Source organism: Sebastes umbrosus, chromosome 10 (genome assembly GCF_015220745.1).
Source record: "Sebastes umbrosus isolate fSebUmb1 chromosome 10, fSebUmb1.pri, whole genome shotgun sequence".
NCBI lineage: Eukaryota > Metazoa > Chordata > Actinopteri > Perciformes > Sebastidae > Sebastes > Sebastes umbrosus.
This window is the reverse complement of record NC_051278.1, coordinates 13,396,721-13,421,378: the sequence shown is the minus strand read 5'-3', so window position 1 is coordinate 13,421,378 and position 24,658 is coordinate 13,396,721. Positions and strand designations below refer to the sequence as shown.

The 24,658-nt window shown below is 41.6% G+C and overlaps 2 long non-coding RNA genes across 2 annotated transcripts; both read right to left on the bottom strand.

Annotated features, from left to right (window-relative positions):
- Positions 1-310: 310 nt before the first annotated feature.
- On the bottom strand, positions 311-22,942 carry LOC119495411. Its single transcript, XR_005208477.1, has 4 exons — positions 22,931-22,942; positions 13,249-13,251; positions 12,972-12,980; positions 311-443 (listed from the first exon to the last, which is right to left on the bottom strand). It is a non-coding gene; the product is annotated as an uncharacterized LOC119495411 (long non-coding RNA).
- On the bottom strand, positions 18,845-20,961 carry LOC119495410. Its single transcript, XR_005208476.1, has 3 exons — positions 20,873-20,961; positions 20,645-20,734; positions 18,845-19,947 (listed from the first exon to the last, which is right to left on the bottom strand). It is a non-coding gene; the product is annotated as an uncharacterized LOC119495410 (long non-coding RNA).
- Positions 22,943-24,658: the final 1,716 nt, after the last annotated feature.

The following is a 24,658-nucleotide window of genomic DNA, read 5'->3' as shown; positions in this document are numbered from 1 at the left end:
TCTGCGAGGCTTGGGCAACGATACTAACAAACCAACTAGCTGGCAGCTTTCGGAAATGCATGTCCAAAGAGAAACACACCTACTTTTAAACATTATGAAAGTTTTGGATATCAACAGGTTTTTTGGATATGCGCAAATATTGCACCATCGACATTTTCAAGACGGTGGTTGAAGGAACAAGGAAAAAGTAAGCATGGCTCACATACGCTCACTGCTAGACCCCTACTAAAGTAGGGCCAAAGGTTTTGCCCTTTTAGAAAGATGTAAAAAATATTGTGCACCCTGGACTTCCAACCCCCAAAAGGCACAACTAGACTACAATGTCAACCATCATACCATATTTGAAGTTCCTAAGTTAAACAGTTTCTGAGTTCTGCTCCGGAAACGAAAGTGTGACACGCGAACAGACGGAAGGACGGACGGACACGCAGAGTGCTATATACCTGATTATACTACGACTACATTGTCGCGGGGGTATAATGAAAGAGGGAGGCTGTGTTCGCACGGTCGAACAAGTCCTCTACCGGCTACATTAATCGGAGTGTGCATGGCTGCATGTAAACGGGAATATTAGTGGGATATTAATTTTAATTTAACAGCTTAGTAGGAATATTGTCTTTTCGGAATAATGACAAAAACTGGAATATTTTGTGCATGTAAACGTACATTAACTTAATGTACAGCATCTGGGAACCATGAATGTCTGTACAAAATGTTGCGCAGTCTGTCTAGTAGATGTTGAGATAATTCACTGGATAAGACATTCGACCTGCTGGTGGCGCTAGATTAAAAGTCAGAGGATCACTCAGAGTAAGCAAGGTTTATGCATAAATGTTTGTACAATCCATGCAATAGTTAAGAGCTGCAACGATTAATCGATTAGTTGTCAACTATTACATTAATCGCAGTCTATTTTGATAATCAATTAATCGGTTTGAGTCATTTTTCAATCAAAAGTCAATCAAAACTCTAAATTCTCTGATTCCAGCTTCTTGAATGTGAATATTTTCTGGTTTCGTTACTCCTCTATGACAAGAAACTGAATATCTATGACTTGTGGACAAAACAAGACATTTGAGGACGTCATCTTGGGCTTTGGGAAACACTGATCGACATTTTTCACCATCTTCTGACATTTTTAGATCAAACAACTAAATCGATGAATCGATAAAATAAGCGACAGAATAAGCGACAATGAAAATAATGGTTAGTTGCAACCCTACAATAGTTATTGAGATATTTAAGTCTGGACCAAAGTGGTGGACAAACCGACAGTACCACACCAAGAGCTAGCGAGGCTAAAAATAAACTGAAGATTAGAACATGTTGTGAAATAATTGTAGAATGGATAGTAACAAAAAAATGATCTGAAAGTCAAACATTTGTTTGTAAAATATACACTCAAACCAGCAAGAATGAGAACAACAACAGTTCTTGGCAAGGTGAGCAGCCTATTAAGTTGAAAAAAAGTGCTTTAACATAAATCTTGATCCCCTCTATTACCAGGTTTGAACTTGTTCTGAATAAACACACATACACACACTAGTGAGTCTTCCTCCAATAGACGTGTCCCCTCATGTCTCCGGAACCTGAACAGGGATTGGAGGGAAAAGGCAGTCAGAAAACATTCCTCTTTTTCCATAGAGTAAGGGGGGAGAAAGCAGCTCCAGCCCTGGAGGATTGGAGGAGGATTGGAAAGATAAACCACAGCACCATACACCCTCATTAAAAGGGGGGGAGCGGAGAGAAAGGCAGCCGGATATCCACACTGGCTATTGCACACTTTTATCAGAACGGCTGTCTATTGTGCTGTAAAACCGATGGCACACACAGGCAGGCAGGGAGCAGCGAGCAGGGAGGGGTGAACTCCAGGCAGGGAGACCAAATACAGGATTAGTTTGTTCCATCTTGACAAAATGCCCTCTGAGCTGCCACTGCACTTATGTGAGACAAATACACGTTATCTGATGTCAGTAATGTGACGCAATGGGTCCCAACTTAGAGCAAAGCTCTTTCACATTATCAGTTGTGTTTACATATTGATAATGATGTGAGGGTAAATAAATAGATGGGTTTACCTATGACCTCAGTCATCAGTCAGTGACCATGTGAAGGCAACTAACAACTGATTTAAAACAGACTACCCTCAGTAAAGCCTTCACTGTGGGTGTTTCTGCTCTAGGAAAACTGCATATTTATAGCATGAATTTGGATAATAAACATTTAAATGACCCTATAAAGATGATTATACTGTATTGCACAATCCATGACTGCTCTTTATAAGCTGTAGGGCGGCAACTAACAATTATTTTCATTGTCTATTTTCTCAATTAACCAATTAGTTGTTTGGGCTATAAAAAGTAGGGCTGTCCCAAATACCATTTTTTGGCTTTGATGTTTCAATGAGAAATATTCGAAGGTATTTGAAACTTCGAGGTGCAGCAGAATGACATGTTCTTCTGTCTCCATGTCCCCCGTTTCATTGTCCGGGACAGCGCCGCTGCTGCACTACCGTACACACACCTGCCTCTACACACACCAAACAGGGATATATGTCTGAAAATTACTAATAATAATTAATGTATGAATAATGATTATGTGGGATTGTTCCATATTTCATGGGATATTTGGGGATTTATACATTATTATAACACAAAAAACAAAAAAACGAAGCATTTGAATACTGATCTGGAGGTCGATTATCATGGCAATGGTTGAAGCTTCGAAGCTTCACAGCATTCGGGTCAGCCCTAATAGAAGTCAGAAAATGCTGAAAAATGTCAATCAAAGCCCAAGATGACATCCTAAATGTCTTGTTTTGTCCACAACTCAAAGATATTCAGTTTACTGTCATAGAGGAGTAAAGAAACCAGAAAATATTCACATTTAAGAAGCTGGAATCAGAGAATTTCTCACTCTAATATGCTGCACAGTTCCCTTGTCCATTGAAGTTAAAATTTTAAATGTATCATTACACATGGCCTCGAATAGTTTTGCTTTTATTGGCAGAAATAAAAACAAATATTGCAACCTCTCATATATTTACTGTAATGTGAGTGCATTCTGATGTTGTTTTTGCCCCCCCCAACACAAATGCCCCAAGGACTCATGGAGCGGTGACACTTTCTTGCCCTCCTCCGATAAACACGACCCACCACGCTCAGTCAAAGCCCTAAATGAGTTTTTCATTTGGAGGGGTTTTTGCTCCACGGTTTCCTAATGCCCTCAAGATTAACCCAGTGACCCTCAAATATTAGCTTTGACTGACTTAAGGGAGATGGGAGAGTGGCTGGAAGAGTAGTGTATGTATGTGACGGACGAATACCAGCTTTTTGTTCAAGAAATCAGAAGATAGAAGACCATCTGGCAGTGTGACATGCTGATGAGTTGCTGGGGTAGCTTGACATTTTGGTGGTAAAAGCGCTTTTCATTCTGATCCTCGCTGTTTCTTCCCGTCCTTCCTAGTCCTCCTCCGCGTCCTTGGTCCTAGCCCTGTCCTCCCTCGCCTTAGCCATCTGGTGGGGCTTGGTGTGTTTGCACAAGGCTCGGTCCTCTGGAATGTCAACATGAGGCTTTGTGTGAAGCCAGAGGAGCCCACATCCACTGGAGATAAGACCCCACCAACCCAGGGAGAGGAGGGGAGGAGGGGTCAGAGGGTGGGAGGCTGGTGGGCGTAGTTGGAGGGTGACTTAAAGTTTAACAAAGCTGCCAAGTGACCGCTGTACCCACGGCTTAATCCTGAGTATGACTCTCTCCCCTCACCAAGCTTTGCCTAATAAACAAGGCTGTTACAAAGCAACCAAAATCTAATTTCTGGGAAGACATCTGTGCCTCCTCCCTATGCTAATCTTATTATTTTATTTCCTTCATCTGAAGCAGAAATTTCTCTAAACTCTTAGCCACTGACCAATGGGGTCAGAGTATCCGTCAAGGCCGGCGCTCCTCAACCTACAACTTGCATTGAGCGGCAGATAATGAATGGTTCATCGCCAGGTCAGTGCTCATGAGAGGGAGGGGTCTACTTGTGTTTGATTAAGGGCTTGCAAGGTACCGTGTCTGGTTCTGCATGGAAGGATAAACAAGTCGAGTGTGTGTTTGCGTGTGGGACTGTTGTGCATGTTGCGAGCGACGATGTGTGTGGTTTTTTGTTTCCCCCGTGGGATCTTCTAAACATTCGCTAATGGTGCAATTGTGTCTGAGCGATTGTAATTCACAGATTCCACTTCCAGTTGGTTTATATGCTGACTTTGCTGTTGTCTGAAGGCTTGAGGTAACAGCTCTTGGAGTGTAATCAGTGGAAAAAGAAGAGCTGAAACTAAATTGTTTAGAGGGAGATAACAGGGCAGCATTGCCAGAACTCAACAAACTTTGAGAGGAGTTTAGACTGCTTTTGTTTGTCGACTAAGCAGGAGACAGGGGAGCAATGTGACCTATTTAATAGTGTGTAGTCAGATTTAAGTAGGTTAAATATTGCACACCTTAGGAAATAGAGCAAGTGTTGATCTATGCACACAGAATTTAAAAATGATGTTGCACACTAAACTGGTGAGGTTTGTTACACTGGGCTAGCGTGGCATGTTTAACAGCTCTGGGTGTGTTCCATAAATGAGCTTAGTCATAACGGTCCCTGCCCAGTTATGCCAATCACAACACTCACCCCAACGGTCAGCCCTATTCCCCCGTGTCTTGTCTCGCACCGATGATGTCATTGGTGACATCAAAAGCCATAAACCCTGACGCATGCTAATGATGTCCTGCCAAGGTGTCAAACTTGGGTTTTCCAATTTTCTGCACAAACAAAATGCCTCATGTAGTACAGATTTATTTGGGCTTATGACCGAGCGTGGGACTGAGGCAAAGTTGTGTTTTATACGAAACTGAGCTTTGGAGCTTTCAGCGCTTTAGTATTGCACTTTCATAAAGTTAGAGACAGACTGAAAAAAGGATGGTCAAAGTTGATGCAGCAGAGGTCGAGATATCTACTGTGCATTCCAATACCCGTACTACTATACTACTTAGTATGCCAGAAAAAGATTTAGTATGTCCCAATACATAGTTTGTCAAATACAGTATGCCAAAAATAACTAAAACTTTTCTGGCTATTCTGACCCACAATCCTCTGCGCAGCGGATACACGAGCAACAAGGTCAGAGTTCAAGGCGCAATGTTATGACAAAGTAGTATGTCAATTGTATGCATGCAAAAGTACATACTTTGTAAGGACAGCTGTAGTATGTACTAAAAGTAAAAAGAAAAAAGTATGCGATTTGGAACGTAGCCCCAATATGGGTTAAACCCTCCCAAAATATGGGCTCCCACAGTGCAACTGAGTAGTGTCTATCGTCCCTGCCTGGTAAACATCAACGTCTTTTAAACCTTCCCCAGTTTCCACAGAACTTCCATTACAAACTTGCAGTCTCCACCAGCCCTGACCGAGTTACCCTGGTGATGTCACTTGAGTACATATCTCAGAGTTTAGAAAGCTCCTTCAGAGCCAAAGATGATATTATACGTCTGTTTTGACAAGCTGAAAGCTACTCTGTGTGACTAGTGAATTTATTTTGACATGTTAAATTGTTTGAGTGCCCCCTTAATTCAAAAAGCTGTTAGTTGCAGCCGTGATTTCTATTCAAAATGCTGTGGTTTTAAAGAGAGTTAATTTCTTTAGGCCTTAAAGCTCAGACACACCAACCCGACATCGAAGAACTAACGGTGCCGAAGATCGACCATTGCGTCGCCTCACGTCACCTGTGTCTTGGCCAAAAAGCTGCTCTTGAACACATTGCAAAGACTACAGCAAATGATTGACTACCACGTACTGTACGTTCTGTGCCTGCATGAGAGGAAATAACTTTGTTGTTGTCGTTGCGTTTGTCGACCATTTTCATACCACTCTCACTCACCACTTAGCTTCATTCCAGACGGCCGTGTCGTTGTGAAAATATCTGTGTATTGGAATGATCAGATGAGATGAAGAAGAGCCCTCTGTTTTTTTTTTTTATTTTGACTTTACTCGTCTGCTTGCTTTCCTCACTTTGTTTCTCTTCTCGTGCACTGATTTGCTTAAGCTGAACAGCCAGTCAGAGTGATTTCTCTCACCGATGCCGATTCAACATGCCGAATCGGTCAAAAATACCTTCGACACGGGAAGACTAGAGCCGACGGTGCGAAACACAGCACAAAAACTCAGCCGACAGACGCTCACTGACGGCCCGAAATCCTTTAAAGATAGTGCTTTATTCTATAGCACCATTTTTATTCGCATACAGTGGGTTTTATCTCATGATAGAATTTATTTATTGTATTGTATCGGTTCTTCTCTCATGCTTCGCTGACAGCTGCGTTTGCAGGGACACCTGATGAAGCCAGAGTCACAGCAGAGAGTCTCTGCAGTTTATTTACATTATTATGTTCCTTGGAGTTAATATACTTTGGATTCACATTTTAAATGTGTAGATAACAGCAAATAACTAAATCAGAGGCCAAGTTTAGAGACAAACAGCAGTTCTTCCCTCACACAAGGTGAGCTGAACTGAAAGCACTATATTACTGACAGGAGGACAGAAAGGTGGCTGTTAGTGCGTCGTAGACAGTAAAGAGTCTGTTGCCTCCTCTCCTCTGGCCTGCGTGTCAGGAGACAGACTGGATGGAGATATATGGCAATGTACACGCAGGACAGTTAACCACTCCAGCACTGTTACTGTCATGAGTAAACACAGACCCGGGCCAATAAAAAAACGCTCGTAAAAAAAAAAAAAGAAAGAAAAAAAGCGTGCCCATAAATGATGTTTAATTGAAACTGTGCAGGAGGGCCGTTGGCCAGAGCTATGGCTCCCAGGAGTCCACACACATACACACTGTAGCTGGGGGAAGGGGAGCAGGAGGAGGAGCAGGAAGTGGAAGAAGGGAGGCTAGGATTGATTGAAAAGGGAGGTTAGGATTGTTTTGGTCTCCAAAAGTGAAAGCAGAAGAGAGAATTGTCAAATGCATGACTCGGAGCCAAAAATCCTTCCTGAAGAGGCAATGACATTTTAATATTTAACATCTAGTCATTCTGAATAAGATGAATAATTCCCATAAAGCTATGTTCTCCCAACATTTCTAGGTATATTATACGTACTGAAAAAAACATTCCCAGCAGAGCTCAGGAGTAAAGTTTATGCATACTCAGCTGCAAATGTTGGCGCCTACCTTTGTCAGGTGGAGCTGTTTTCACAATCTAAATGACGAATGATCACCATGACAATGCCATGGTGACAGACAGGGGATATAAATCACATGGGAAATAAATCACCACAGGACTCTCCCCCCTCCCTTTTCACCTGCATCACTCTTTCCAGCTAACAAGAAGTCCACTGTTTCTCTGAATGCCAACACAGCTCATTTCCCTTCACCCCCACCCCTTTACTCAATTTGTCAATTTCAAATATGCTTTCAACGTTTTGTTGGTTCTTTCTCTGCCTGTGTTTGCGTCTCCCTGCTCCCCCCCTCATCCCCCTCACTACCCCTTTCTGACTTGAATGGCTGGAGTGATTGTGTGCTGCTGAAAGTTTGGGGGCAGGTAAAGGGAAACTTTTCTCTCTCATTCTGTACAGTAAGGAGGTCATTAAATAAAAGTGTGCAGTGAGTGACGTGCCTCTATACCTGCCTGCCTGCACAGAAACAACAAGAGCCCGCTCTGTCCTGCCCAGGCAGGACGGGATAATTATAGCTCCTGACTTAATCACTTATACCTCAAAGCCTTTTTAGTTCCACAGTTTCTTGCCTCTGTGCCTCTCTTTCCCTATTCAGATTTGCCGCCACCTGCCAATGGTTAAGTGTTGCAACATTATGGATCGGTGCTTTTTTTTTCAGTCAGAGACAATGATGGGTGTGGGCAGAGTGTTGCGGTCGAGGTAGTTCATACATGCACAGCGAGGGCCAAACAGTTCAAGGTGTGCTGCAGGCTTCAACTCAGACACACTGTGAGTTTTGGGTTCACTCGCAGGTTAGAATCCATCTCCTCCAGGTTTGACACATTTGTCCATTTCTCACATTTTCCAGTGAAGAGTTTGGGCTCTTGAGTGAGTTAAAGCTGCCGCAGTAAGCCTGAATCAATACGCTGCTGATCAATAATACATCGCTGCGGTGCTTCTACCTCCTCTGCACACTAAATATTCTGATATTATGTATACATGGTCTATAAACTGATTAAAGTCAGGTCTCCGTCTATCCCAGCTGGGAACATATGAATCCGTAGGTTGAACCTCAGCCCATTTCTGCTGTGAATACACTCCCTCCCAGGCTCCATGAGGTGGCTGGCCCCTGGCTGAGCAGTGAGAGGGGGGGAGCAGAGGAGAGAGGGCCCCTGAAAAGGTGCTTTGTGCTGGTTTCGAAGGGCCCAAGGCTTTAGCCTGTCAGAGGTTGTGGTTCTAGGCCGGCAGCCAGGCCTTCAGACCCTCTTGCTGGCAGCGACTGAACTACCATCTGGAGTGACGGGCCCTTCCTGAACTGCTCCGTGAGCTGCACAGAGCCAGGCTGAGCTGAGCTGGTTTTCGGCTAGGCTGAGACGCACCACAGAGGGCTGCAAAAATAAACCATTGGTGCTTCGCTGAAATTCCTTGGCTCCGGAGCCTTAACTCTGAGGATCGTTCCCATGGGAGAGAGGCAGAGTGGCCTCACACTGAGCAGCAGAGTACAGGACTAAACTACTTTACTAGTAACCTCTGAACGCGGCCTGGCTTGTTGAAGATTGTATTATGATGATGATAACGATGTTTGAATTGCACTCAGAAAGCTGCTCAGGTTGCATTTGGCTGCCCGCGTAGAATGCCTTGACAATTGATGAAAAGACAGAAAAAAAGGAATATTTGGTGTGAGATGAGTCGCTATCATCAAAAGTGATTTATTGTGTTTATGGAAGTCTGTGCCCTGGCTGTCATCAGCAGAGGCAGTTGGGAATGATCAGCACTCTACGTGGTGCTGCAAACACAATGAAGTAAAGAGGCAGAGACAGGCAGACTCCTGACTCACCCACTTCTTTCATGGAGTTTGTTTACATTTCGGTTCCAGACCTATATAGTGCAGGAGTAGATGTGTATGTCTGAAGACGGAGTGAAAAGTGTAGCAGAGTGAGTTGCCTGGCAGTCAGGCTACGTGGAGTGCATACACTGTAGCGCTCAATGCTGCATTTCAGCCACACATGAGATGAAATCAAAGTTTTCCCCTTCAACTGGAAAGCGAGATAATTCATGGTACATTTAGTACGAGGGAGAAAAAATGTGAACCATATTGTGTCGGGCGTTTTAGCGGGGCAGGTTTCTGTTCTCCCCCATCCCCCCACGACTCCTGCTGCAACAGAATAAAATTCCTCTGCCTCTCTGGAGCTGGCCCAAGCCAAGCAAATTATGGACCAAAATCTTTTTATATGAACTCCTGTCACGCAAAAAACATCACTAAGCCCCATCTCTAGCTCTCCTTCTCCTGGAACGGGCCCTGTTTTATCCCATTCCTCCAAGCGAGGCCATTATATTGAATCCTGGAGGCCTCTCCCTGAAAGACAATAGCAAAAGTCCTGCAGAGACCACTTGAGAGAATTTGATGCAGAACAACAAAACTGGCAAGTCACATCGATAGGCCTGGACAATGTAGCCCAACTATTGATCTATATATCAAAAAACTCAAAAATAATCATGTCCTCTCTGAGGCTTTGGAGTTGAGTCACACACCTCCCAGCGATCACAGCGGGAGCCATCGCGGGGTTCAAAAAATGTCTCGTCTCATCCACGCAAACTATTATTAAAGGACAATGACATTTTATTGTATAACTTGTGCATTGTTCCATTGTTGTGTTTGTTATGGCCATCATCACTATATGAATGATGAATGAATATGAATGATATTGTGGTCTCCAAGTTAATTACTGAGAGCTGGGAACACGACAACATCACTAAAATGAAGTCTGACAGGGCAAAAACATGAGCAGTGACGGGTTTTAATCAAACCCCGTGGTTAGCCAAGCATATTTGGAAGAGAAAATGAGGTTGAACAGGGCATTGTTACTCAAACTGTACTAGGGCTGTACAATTAATAGTCGTTTTATCGAAATTGCAATATGATCCCCGCAAAAAAATAAAATAAATAACGCTCCAAACTTTTGGCAAGGCCATTTTCAAAGGGGTGCCTTGACCTCTGACCTCAAGATATGTGAATGAAAATGGGTTCCATGGGTACCCACGAGTCTCCCCTTTACAGACATGCCCACTTTATGATAATCACATGCAGTTTTGAACAAGTCATAGTCAAGTCAGCACACTGACACACTGACAGCTGATGTTGCCTGTTGGGCTGCAGTTTGCCAAGTTATGATTTGAACGTATTTTTTATGCTAAATGCAGTACCTGTGAGGGTTTCTGGACAATATTTGTCATTGTTTTGTGTTGTTAATTGATTTCCAATAATAAATATATACATACATTTGCATAAAGCAAGCATATTTGCCCACTCCCACATTAATAAGAGTATTAAATACTTGACAAATCTCCCTTTAAGGTACATTTTGAACAAATAAAAAAAAAAATCTGTGTCTAATTTGCAATTAATAGAGGACAATCATGTCATTAATCGCGATTACATATGTTAATTGATTGACAGCCCTATTTAAAACCCCTCTGATCATCTGACCAGTCATGTTTCTTGCCCCATCAGATCTGCACTGTGATAATAAACCACAATTATCCTTTAAAGCATGAAAAACAGCGAAACTAAGTTACAGATTTTTGATTAAAAGATGCCCGTCCTCTTCAACACCACTGCTTTTTCTATTTATCAGTAATCTTCAAGGGACACACCCCAACATATGTGCAGTCAGATTGTGTCCCCCCAGCTTTCACCTCTCGAGTTCAGCCTGGTGTGAACCACTCAAATGGCCCTGTTGTTTACAGTAGTGTTAAGTGCGTGCCCCTCCAGGATCAGTCGCAGCCATAATCCCCTCTTCATTCCCACTGAGGCCCAGAGTGTGTGTAAGTGGACATGGGTGATGGCAGACAAGGAACGGCTCACCAGCCCACCCATTGACGCCAGCCACGTCGCTTCAAACACACACATGTGAACACACATATTCATTCTCAGACACACACACACACACACAAACAATGAGAGAGCACACGCGCAAATAATAGAGGAAGAAAGAGAGCAAAGGAGAATGGTTTTTCGTCTTTTTTTCCGAGATATTACCCCCTTCGTTCTCTGCTCTCCCTGCGTTTTTATGTCATCTCACCTTGTAAAAAGGCTTTATGGTCTTCCCAGGCCTCATGGCTATGAGTGTGGTGAGGTGGATTTTGGGAGCTTTAGAACTCCTCCAGGAACAGCACTTAGTGCGAGTGACAGGAGAGCATCTCCAGAGAGCTTTAGCTTGCAAACTGGGAAACTCTTTAATCATACTTCTTCTCCTATTCTTGATTTTTTTCTTCTCTTTTTTCCTCTGTCTAAAAGGATAAGCTTACAGAGTGGCAAGCTAAAAGTGCTTCAGTGGCTGTTTACCAAAAACGCAAAGTAGAGCCATAATATTTTGTATTTAGCTGACACTAAATTTGATAATAAATACATGTTTGAAGTGACCTTTTTGACCTTTGACTCTCTGCCATCGACATCTGAATAAAACTGACCGAAAATGAATGACTACTATGGGTGTAAGTAAAGGAGGCTAAATAATGCTCTAAACTTACGCTAAATCCTGGCATGGCCATTTTCAAAGGGGTCCCTTGACCTCTGACCTCAAGATATGTGAATGAAAATGGGTTCTATGGGTACCCACGAGTCTCCCCTTCGCCCACTTTATGATAATCACATGCAGTTTGGGCTAAAACCATGCAGTTTTTTTGCATGCAGTATAAATGTGTTATTTTCACCTATTCAAAAATGGTGTATTTCTGGTGTTTTCTTCATACTATGACAATTTTTCTAAAATTACATTTAAAAAAATCGCAATATATCGCCTTGCTTAAACAGTATCGCACTATATCACATTATATTGAACCCCGGTATACGTATTGTATCACCAGATTCTTGCCAATACACAGCCCTAATGACCATCTTGAGGTTTTTGTTACAGTCGTACACTAAGACAACAGTCTTATCAGTTTCACACCATATAGATGAGGGTGAATTCACCTGTGTCTCTGAACTGGTTTCCACTTGCCCTGCAGGTCACACAACACAGGACAGCATGTGCTACTGCAGTCATTTATATGACGTGCAATATAATATGAACTGTTAAAAGAAATCGGGGCTAAATGGGAAATCCGCATGCCAGAAAGGAGAAAAAAAAGAAAGGAGTTGGTCGTATGTTAATCTAATCAGGTAGGTGTTACCCATTAGCACCGAGGTCTCATATCAGCGACTGTAACCTTCATCTCCTCCTTCCTCTCCCCCCACTTTCTGTCTTCCGGTCCCTGCACAGGTCTGCCTGTATAATGTCCACACAAGGCCAACGTGGGGCCTCTCCGAGGTGTTCAACAGCGAGGCTTTAAATCATGCAATTAGTGCTCAGCCGGGGGATTCATACTTTCTGGCAACAGCCCTTCTTTAGCTTATATACGGCCGTGGGGAGACGACCCTCTGACAGGAATGCAACAATAAAAACAATCTGAGAATCAGATTTCATATCACATTACATAAGTTACTCACATAATTCAGTATATTATTGTATTTATAGTATAATGTACATTGTAGTTGCTAGGTGAAAACCTTTTACATCCTATTTCAGTCATTTTTTATGTTTAAATTTCAGTTGAAGGATACCATGCTTCTCTTTACTTTCAAAAAGCTACTGGATAATCTCAAAATTGCAGGCGAGCTTAAAAACAAGGCTGCTTTTCAAGTTCCTGGAAAGTTTTTGGAGCTACAAGGTTTTTATGCAACAGCGGTAATGTGTGAATGTGTGTTGTGAGTACAGTTTAGGTATAGTTGTGTGTAGGTTTTCTTTTGTCTACCCCCCCTCTCTGTGTCTCAGGCGTCAGTCTGACCAGTTTTATGTCTTTTCTCAGGAGAAATAAACAAGCTAAAATGAACATAATGAGCAGCGAGCAATGACTCCTCCACTTAAACTGCCTTTCCCGACATGAATGTCGTCACAAAAGCAAATAGTGTGTTACTCAACTTCGGAGGGAAATCAAATTTTTTCCCCTATTATCCCTTTGCATTTTAATCACGGACATCTATATACACACTCAACACGAAAACCAAATAAACAATGGACAATACAAACACACGCTGGCCTGGCTCCTCGCTGGTGCCGTGGTGTGAGAAACCTCCGAAGTCTTATGTGTGTAACAAAAGAGCTGACCACAAATTCCTGACAGTGTCCAGTTGTCGGCCACGGCCTCGAGTCCAAAACCAAAACCACAAAACATGCGAGACCACAGAAAATGCAGCAAAAGAGCCCATTTCCTGAATGGCAAACACACACACACCACACATGACACTGATACTGCACACGCGTACACATTACCTACTACCATAACAACTAATAACCCTTTTAGTCTTCACCCACACATACAGCAAATGAATTCATTCACAGCGCAGATCCACAGAGGGAGAGACAGAGACCCTTTGTGAAGACAAAGACGGCTGTCACACGAACACATTTAGACCAAATTGAATCATCATAATGATCCTCATCAATCACAGTTGAGGTAAATATGAGTTTGTGTTGGGGATGAATCACGTCTGATGAATTGAATCCATTTAATTGGGCAGGCGTCCTGAAGATGAGCAATGAGCTGAGGACATTCCCCAGATTTGATTTGCCATTAGCTCGCTGAAGTGAAGAGGGGCAGTCACAAACACCCAGAGCTGGAAAGTAGGGATGCACCGATCTGACTTTTTCAGTCTCGATACCGATAGCAATACCTGGGCTTTGGGTATCGGTCGATACCGAGTACCGATCCGATACCAGTGTTTAATCAATAAGCTGAATATCTCACTGTGTGGATGTGACTGGGATTATTCTTTTAAGTGTAAGGCAACATCAGGCTTCACTTAAACATTGCTTTCTTAACTTTGTAAAACAAAATGTAACAAATAAATACATAGAGATAAATTTACTGATGCGTTATTTATTATTAAAATAAAATTATATGCTAGCATATGTAAAAAATCTTCAAAATCAATTACAATTCAAGTGTAGGGTTAGGGGGTATAATTTGTTTGTACAATTATTTCTGTGATTTATTGGATTTTGTACAAAGACTTTGAACCTAAAAAAAAAAAAAGGATCAACAATAGATAAAACACAGTTGCATAAAACATCACCAAAGCATGTAAACAATATCAAAATCTGCAGCAAACACACAAAGGAGAGACCACAAAGCACATGCAACTATGTTGCTAGGCAACTAAGTGTTTAGTTAGCAATCTCATCAGGAGAGTTGAGCAGTGTGTTGTTGGACTCACCTGTCTGAGCAGAAACTGTGAAATCCTCCACATCCTGCTCCAGGTTCAACCCCTCAACTCGTTCACTCTCACAGCCCAGCAATAGATGCAACATTTCTGTTAACTATGCCGAGGTACAATAAAGCTAATTATAACAACACCCCCCATGTGTGATTCTTAATGTGGCTGTACTTGAAGTTCTAGCCCCTTCTTCTGTGGTGTTTATTGTCGGTTTTTATTAGCTTATATGTGCATTACCACCACCTACTGGACTGGAGTGTGGAGCAGTAGATTGGCAGGAAAAAAAAAAATAAATAAAAAAATAAAAAAATAAAAAAATAAATAAATAAATAAATAAACAAATAAATAAATAAATAAATAAATAAATAAATAAATAAATAATAATAATAAAAAAATAATAATAACAATAATAATAATTATTGTTATTATTATTATTATTATTATTAATAATAATAATAATAATAATAATAATAATAATAACTAACTAAAATAAAATAATAATAACATCTCCTTTCTTCTGTTCCATTCTCACACAGTTTATCAGAACTTTTTCATGTGACTTTTGTTTTTACTCTGCGACTTGAAACGTAGGAAAGTACAATACTTGCAATAAATAGTAGGCAAGTAAAAGTAACATTACAGATTTACAAAAAAAACCTGCTACACAAAAGGCCTTCACTAAAAATGACTGTTTCAGTAAAGAGGGAAATGTAATTTGTTATTTCCACCCCTGCAAACACCACGCCCTCCACTGTTTATTCTAGATTTGCAATGATTAATTGATTATTTGTCAGCTATTAAATTAATTGCCAACTATTTTGATAATTGATTAATTGGCTTGAGTATTTTTTATTTTTTTAAAGAAAGATAATTAAAAAAAATCTCTGATTTCAGCTTCTTTAATATTAATATTTTTTTGTATACTCCTCTATGACAATTTTAAACTGTAAATAAACGTTTTTGGGGAATTTCTTTTCAGTTGAGGACTTGGTGCACTTGCAAGTACTTACAGAAGCAGGTCGGTGTATTTAGGATTGACTCAAAGTAAACTTAAGAGGCCATGTTCATTGTTATGAAAAAACTAGAGCTGCAATGATTAATCGATTAGTTGTCAACTATACTATTTTGATAATTGATTAATTGGTTTGAGTCATTTTTTAGGAAAAAAAGTAAAAATTCCATCATTGCAGCTTCTTAAATGTGAATATTTTCTGTTTTCTTTACTCCTCTATGACAGTAAACTGAATATCTAAAACAAGACATTTGAGGACATCATCTTGGGCTTTGGGAAACACTGATGGACTTTTTTCACTATTTTCTGACATTCAGACGACACAACTAATCGATTAATCTAGAAAAACAATGGACAGATAAATCGACAATGAAAATAATCGTTAGTTGCAGCCCTAGTTTATTCATATGAGGGGAGATCGGCTAAAATGCGTTTTCAGTTTTGTGGAAAAAATAAGGTGTTGCTTTAAATCACTTTCAAAACACCCATTTCATGATAGGAATCCTTTTATTTGAGTAGGCGTTAAAATGGTAAATATTCTCTGTTGAAATGAAAATCTTCATTTGTACTTGTGATATATGATGCTCTGTCTCCCCACCTTTTCCATCCCACCCTCTGTGTGTGTGTGTGTGTGTGTGTGTGTGTGTGTGTATATGGTTTCCTGTGTGGCATACTCTCCAGGTTGTGCTCTTGGAGAAAATTTACGATGGAGGATGTTTGGTCTTCCTCTAGCTCCAGGGCAGGAAAAGTTGTGAAATATGTGTAAGCAATAAAAAAGACCAGCGTGTTGTGTTTAAACAGCGCAAATAGTAACATAGGCACGCACTGTATGCATATAGACACACACATGTATGCCTGTATGACTCTCAATGGTGAACCACAAAGCTGAGGACAAAGACTGATTGAATCAGGGAGCGAGAGGTACTGCAGAGCACAGAGAGAGGTGAGAGAGAGAGAGAAAGAGGCATTGGGAGATTGAGTCTGTGTAGTTCTTGGCGCTGTATTCGCACCCTGTTACATTCCTTCCATGAAAGAATGCAAAGAGTATAAAGCCATTAAGTGTAGAGGTTGTCGAACAACAGCCTGGCCCATTTACTCAGCTATAATTTACTGGCTTGTTAATTATCTGGCTGCATTAAAATACACCATTTTGACCAAAATTGGGGCTGGTGTGCTTGAGTGTGGTTTTAGCAATGTCTGAAAGAGTTATTGTGCAAAATAGCTTGTTTTCCATTGGTCAGATACACATTCCTCTGTTAGGCGTCAGGTTGTGGGTTCTTTTAATTGTCGAGATTGAGGAACAGTTGGTAGAAATGAACTGCTGAGTAACACTGACAAGATATGACGAAATGGCAGTGTGCGTGTGTGTGTGTGTGTGTGTATTTTCAGGTTGCCCGACGTGGGAAAGTGTGAGAAGTATACGTGTGTGCAAACATTTATCACCTTGTATGCCCAAACTTTTTAGGAGGTAATGCTTACACACTGGACACATTGTTTCTCTCAGCAATAAGCCAACTGGACGGGCTCCAGTGAAAACAGTATGAAGGACGAGATGCTAATCTATTTACCCATTTTCACATTCTTGAAGCGGTATGGGCTCACCTCAGAGGGGGGAAGCCATTAAGCACTTTCTCCGAGCTGATGGCGAAACCATATTTTTCAATTTCAGTTGTAGGGGCGCTGCTTTCCTACAGCTATTGATCTAAAGCCACTGATCGTATATCGAGGAACGCTGACCTGCACTGAAACAAAACATTTGTGGGTGAGTGAATGACAACGTGAGCCCAGGAAAGCTGCTGAAATCCTTTAATGGGACTTTAGGAGCCACTGTTAAACCCCCGTTCACCCCAGCTCCCTCTCCCCACACGGCCCATATCTCCTCACTGTGGCATACAGTAAAATTATGGCCTAATTAAGTCGGGGGGTGAGAGGAGGGGGTGCTGGTGGTTAGGTTTCAGGGCTGCTGCTCTTGGCGCGATGCTATCTGCTCCGGCTCAGGGGAGCACAGAGGACCAACATCTAGCCTTCGCCCCCCTCCCCTCACAACCCACCCTCTTAGAAGCTATGGGTGCAGACAGTTTGGTGCCACGAGGACGAGGTCCGGAACCAGTAATGGACCGAGTGGTGGCTAATGAGCTCCCTTACGCACAAATGGGAGCATGTGGTGTGGGCCACATCCCCCTGCCGCTTCTGCAGAGCTCACTGAAGATTACATGATGCAGGAATTTTGTCAAGATGCAAAATCAGTTTTTTAATTCATATATCAGCCTGCTCTCATTCCAAGGGCGTCAAATACCAACGGCATTAGATACCGCACTCTTTAGCGTTGGTATGAGACGCACCGCTCTTTCCATTAACTACAATGTAAACCCATCCGTGTCAATGTTAAATGCACAGAGAAAGTGCGCCGGGAGTGTGGTGACGTAGCTTTAAGAGGAAAAAGACACAGAGGTGGATGGGTCCAACAAACACAAGGCTTTCATCCAGGACACCGCTGTTCGTGTACTGTGAGTCACACTTTAATAGGCTACTCTCTCAAAAAGTAAGCACAACTACAAGCCAAGTATACCTCTCTGTAGGCCTATAAGGCAAGAACACTTACTTATACTTTTCTTAAGTATATCTCGATCAAAAGATTAAGTACAAGTTGGCCTATAAGCCAAGAATACTTAGACTCTTCGTTATACTTGTCAGTATAAGCCAAGTATACTTAGACTTTTCTGTATACTTGTCAGTATAAGCTAAGTTTACTTATGTATACTTTTGTTAAGTATATCTCTGATAAGTACATAAAAAGTAAACTGAAAGTATACTCTCTTATTTTAAGTTTAAAAGAAGTATACTAATAGTAAGGGTTTACAATCAGCTGTTCGTTCGTGTCCTGTGTTCACAACGTTCAGTGTCATTTTCACTGTGCAAGCGTAGTAGTTTTAAGCCCAACTATGTTGTATTTTCCTAAACCTAACTATAGTGGTTTGATTGCCTGAACCTAAGCAAGTGTTTTTGTTTACTTCACAACATTAAACACCTGTTTACTACGACCGAAAGGTGCCTCCAAGGGCGTTTGTCAAGCACGTGTTTACTGTGACCGAAAAGAGTGACGCCGAGCTGTCTGACAAAGCGTCAGTATACGATGTGTTGGGATGAAAACACATTGGATATATTTGTTGCTTCATTGTAATTTCTGCAGTATTTTGCACAACATTATCTATCTTTCTAACAGTGTGGCCAGTGCTGGGACATCTTCTTCCTTTGGGTTTCTTCTCCTCTTTTCTTGGTATTGTTGCACAAACAAAATGAATCACTTCCTCACCGGATGAAGTTCGTAAAAGCAAAACAGAAATGTCAAACTTTCATGGAAAGAGAACCACAGCTGTGTTACATAAATTGGTCAAAGAGTTGCAAAATTGACATTTATTTATATGAAAATGTTGCACATCATTAGAAGCGAGAAATAATTTGCTTGCCAAATGCACAAAAAAAAAGTCCCGGTCCCTGCGCTCCACCACTTCTTGGCACCCCTCGTGCCTGCGGTTTTTCGGGCTAACATAAACCCCGTCACAAAGAGATGTGGACGTCACTTGAGTGTATGAGCCATTTGTTGTATCACTGACACCCACAACAAACCAATTCCTTCATTTCCCCCCCCTCTTCAATGGGTGCTTTCCACAACCCCAAACACATCAGTTCATTTCTGACACAGTCATGACAAATTACAAACCGTTCCTGTGTTTGGGGTTTAGCCGGGCCGCGTTGCACCACATGCAGTGTGTTTGGAGATGAAGGGTTGACGAGAGCCAAGCTGTTGTCAGAAACAGACTGCGCACACAACTAACAATGCAGCTCTGAGAACCACCATTGACCATATGGTGGCACTTAGTTGAACTCTTTGTCAGCATTACAATGTTTAATTTCATATATGCCTGCCTAAGAAAGAAAAAAATATGTTTATGTTTACTCCACTAATGGAATTTGGATTTGTGCAATGGATAAATATTTACAGCCCCGATAAAAAATCATTCATCAGGTTTATGATGGCTTCTCAGGATCGGAACAGTTGGTGGGATTTCTTAAACAGACGGTTTATGAAATAAAGTTGTCAACCTCTCTGTTTATTTTAAGATGACGTCACCGTGTCTTCATCGCTTTGCTGGGATGATCACCCAAAGTGCTGCCATACGGTATACATACCGCTACACTACTGAACTCAGGACATGCATCAACGCAACCCAAATGAAATGCAACATCCCATTTTATTCCCAGTTGAACCCGATCCACCAACAAGTGGAGGTCTAGTGAACCCGAAGCAGCAATATATGAGGTTAGTTTTAGGTTACCAAGTGGATGATTGTCCACTCAGTTAACAGAGAGGTGATTCATTGAAGGGGTAGAAGGTGATCAATGGTCCATTGCATCAGATAAGCACCTGACTGGGTGGCTGCATGGATCCCATCTCAGAAGCGGAGGGTAAACAATGCCGTCCTAGAGTCACCCGAAGGCACCTGAAAATGAAGGGACAATCGGAGCTTTTCAGAGCGGGCAGCGAGGTGAGCGGGCAGGCTGGTCAGGGGTGAAGCAATAAAGGCTCTGTGATTAACATGAAAATAACTTGGTTGATGGATTTGGTGACAGTGATCGTGTGTTTCTGTGTGTGTGTGTGTGTGCAGCGAGGACGTCGGAGCAGTATTGCTAGGTTTTTACTACAAGGGAAGAGACAGACAGTGTTTGGCGTTATTGTTGATGGATGATGTGGTAATGGATAGAAGATGGGTTACAGATAGAACTCCAGATGGAGAAAGCGAGGGATGAAGGATGAGGAGAAGGAGTGTGGAAGAAAGACACCATCTTCGCTGTAATGTCTCCCTCACAAGCCATGATCTCACACGCGTGAGCAGGAACACCTGTTCAGAGCTGGCTGTGTCTGTGGCACATTGATATGTAGCTGCGGAGAGAGACGAGCAAGAAGAGTTGGACCGAACATCTGCTGAGCTGGATGATGATGAACAATAAAGCTCAGTGATGTAAAGTCACATTAAAATGGCATCGATTAAACACATGAATGCGACTGAGCTGACACGGAAAGTTAAGAGCGTGCGGTAAAATGAATTCAACATTTTTGGTTCATGTAGTAAACTGAGAGAAAACCTCCATATTAAAGGAATACTCTGCAAATGTGTCTTTTGAGTATCAAATACTCACCAGCTGTAGGCTTGAACGGTGGCTCTAAAGAGTTTGTTGCTCCTGGAACGTCCTGATAGCCGTATGGATAAGGATGATCTGATGAAGGCGCTTGATGGAAAATTAAGTTACAAAAATTAATCTTGAGGGGGACATGAATGTCTGTACCACATTACATGTTGAAACATTTCACTAATAGACACAAATGTTAACCGCACGGTGGTACAAGAGGAAAAGTCAGCGAATTACCAAAGTCAGCATGATCCATCCTCTGGGGACTAAAAATATCCGTACAGAATTTCTGAAATGCTAAAAATTTGTGTCAAAACATATCAAAACATTCCACGGAAACTTCTCAAAATACTCCTACAGCATAATCCTCTTATATATTCATGCTTGGTATGTTCCAAAAAAACATAGCTTTGCCAATAAATCTCTAAATACGCCACTTCAGAGGTGCTATGAGGAGTTGAGCTATGTTGTGAAGAAAGATTTTTGGAAAGAATATTCCTTGAAACATAACACATCTTCTTACATGTATCTATATGAGTGCATACATCTGTCCCACGTTTGTATTTGTGTCCCTGTCTTTGTACTGTATATGGGCCTGTAGTAAAGTGATGTATGTATATTTTTATAGTTATTCACTTTTTCCACTTTTTGTGTTTTCATTTTGACCTCTCCGTACCCATGACCTCATGCCGTGAGATCACAAACACTGCATTTAAAGTCTGCTACTAAAATGTTAACACCTGCACTGTAGCCACTGCCACTGGTGGAATTAGCTCTCCCTTGTCTTGTACATAATCAGGATGAATTCATGATTTATATGAAAAAAACAAAACATGCCTAGTTCCTCTTGTGTTTGGATCGGCTGAGAGCTCCGTCACCAGTTTCCCTGCAAGGTGTTGGCAGGGTGTTTGTGTGCACACCGCCCTGGGCTGGCCAGGAGACACTAGAGTGTGTCATGGTGTGGCCTCACTTTGCATTCCTTTGTATTATGTCCTTTCAGGCCTAAGGCAAACATCTCTGCGCTCAGTGACACACAAAAGCACAATAACACGTCTCAGAGTGTCCCAGCTTGTGTTTTCACGTGAACTTGAAATTTTGTGTCGTCGTGGGAGAATAAAAATCGCAGAAACAAGGCTGGTACCATATGAGAGTAGTCAGAGGAGGAAGTTCTTGGGTAGATGAAGACGAAGAGGTCAAGCTGCCTGTGAACACGGAAACGTGATCTTTAATCTTGATAAAGGAGTGACGGCTGGATTGAGTTAAGTTAAACCAACAGCGGCTGATTGGAGGACAGCTTTGTCCACTTCAGACGTTCCTGTAAAACCTGCATGTATTCTGCTTCAGTGAATGCCCTTTCACTTTCAGGACATGTTTTTGTTTTGTCTCCCAGAAGGCAGCCTCTCTGTGCCTCCTGTAGCTCTGACCAGAGCCCCGATGTTTCCAGTTAACACACAGTGGAAGTCTGTCATTTGACAGCAGTTTTGCTCCGGGAGCTTTGGTTTACGAAGAAGAGAGCCCTTCCACATGATGCTGACGGTGGCAAACTTTCTCTGATCCCACCAAACACATGCACTCTCTCATACATACAGGACCAGTGATTTACGTCCGCCTGTGTAGTCAAGATGCTCCGAACCAGCTGCACGAAATGATAACAGTGAAGTTTATGAGTGTGGATCATCACTCGTACTTTTGCGAGTGGTTTAGTAACTCTCAGCAGGGGTTGTGTGCTTGAACACACAGGCCTGTGTGTTTTCCCATTGTTTAATGTCATCAGGTTTCATGTTGGAGTCCATAAATTTAAAGTCCTCTCCTGTGAGGGTGACTGAGGTCAGAGAGCCCCTTTCTACACCCTATTTGACTGTTATCAGGACATTAAATAGGCGTTATCAGTCGCTATAAGCACCATAGATGTGGGTCATTAGGGGCCTACTACACCTACTACTTTGTAAAAGTGAAAGCGAAACTTAAAAGCAACACGTTCAACATGTTGTAAAACTGAATGAAATGTCACGTTTTAAACACAACAGCTTCTTTAGGTTTTGGCAATAAAACTACAACTTCTTTAGATTTAGGATAAAACATTTTTTTGTTAAATTTAGGTAAAAACATCGTGTTTTGGATTAAAATAATTACAAACACAAAGACAACTACACATTGTTGGTTTCACATGGAATGTGAACTCCGGTCTCCTGAGTGAAAACCAAATGTTTTGTGTCCCATCAATCGTCCCCGACCTCCACCCCTTATGGACTTTCGTGCTGTCTATACTACAGCGCGCTACTTCCGCTTCTGCACCTGTCATAATTACTACGGTCGCTAGAGGTTACGGGCCCTATTGACCCTATTGACCTACATCTACATCTACGGGATGGTGATAACTCCTATTTAATAGCCTGATAACAGTCAAATCGGCTGCTTTCCCAGCACCTTGCCAGTTAAAATGTACATTATGTTTATAAATCACCACATCATGACAATAGAAGATATGTGGAAAATAGTGAATGCTGTTTCCTGTCAGGATGCTGAGATCAGAAAGCAGGTGATGTGAGTAGATTATGAAGAGTGTAGAGAAGGCAGACAAGACAATTTCTTTAACTCTGTGGCTTTGCAGCTAAGTGATGGATGTGTTGCTAAATGGCTGGTGTCAGCTGTGCTGCAGTGTCCTGGATGGCAGCGGTGGGTAACACTATTTGGACAGAGGCTTGTTAATGCCTAGCAAGGTGCTTAATGGTCTTGATGAAAGGCATGTCCCTCTGCGTGAGTCAGAGGTACCTGGCTGATGATAATAACAGACAAGAATAGGTGGGGAATGGAAAGGGAGAAGAGTAAAGTGAGAGGGACAGAAAAAAAAAACGTTTTTACTAGCCTGCACAGTAGATCACTCTCACCCAGGGGTGTAGTCAGGAAAGGATGGGCTGCTTTATCGACTGCTTGACAGCTCGCTGTGAGCGGAGGGGAGGAATGGAAGATTAGATCGTCCTCTCACCTGAAACAGTTATAATCCAGTGAGAGTTACTGGCCCTGTCGGCCCTTATATGCACAAATCGCAGGTGAGATTCAACTACAGGAATTACTGTGAGTGAGAGATTGGACGTTATAGAACCAGATTATTCATGTTAGCATGCTATGAAATGAACTGGTTTAAATGTCAAACTGGTTTGTACATATTTTGTTGCCTTTATTGTTTTTGTCACATTACTGAAAGCTTTACTTGTTGGTAGGCTACATGTAGCTATGGATGCTGCAACATCTGAAATTATATATGGGAAATGAGTGTTTTGCATTCATGAGCAAGAAGCTGAACCCGAACAATGACCAATAAGTAAAACATTAAAAAATGTGAGCAATGGGATTATGATCATACCTTCAATTCAAATGGTGTCTATTGTCGGGGCGTCCTTGAATGCATCAACAAGTAGAGTTTTTTCAAAAGCAACTGCATTACCAAGCGACAATTACATTCTGTGACTCTAACAACACAAATTAAGCCAAAGACATGTTTTTATTATGATAAAAATGGGATTAAGGACTATTTGACAGCTGAATTTACATATCCAAAACTGCACTGCTAATTCATTGTTTGATGTAATTTGCTGTTTGTTTTAAGTATTTTGCTTGTTTTCTTTTATGTGAAACTTTTTATGCTGCCGTCTTTTGCCATTATTATTATTATTATTATTATTATTATTATTATTTTTTTTTTTTCTCTTGTGCACAAGGTCTCTTGGCCAGGACTCCCTCGGAAAAGAGATTTTCAGTCTCAATGAGAAATATTTCTGGAAAAATAAAGGTTAGATAAAATAAAATTGGGTTGCAATATCTAAATCAAGTCTGCACATTTATTTTTATGCTGATAACACAATAAAGAAGATGTCAGCAGTAATGTAAATAATATTTTGTAGTTCATGGTTTTAAGGTGCATAACAAAGCAATCATGGTCATATGACTGTTTGAAACAGCAGTTGTTGCGTGTTTTGTCGAACATCTGTCATAATGTTAATACTGAGATGAGCTGTCACTGAA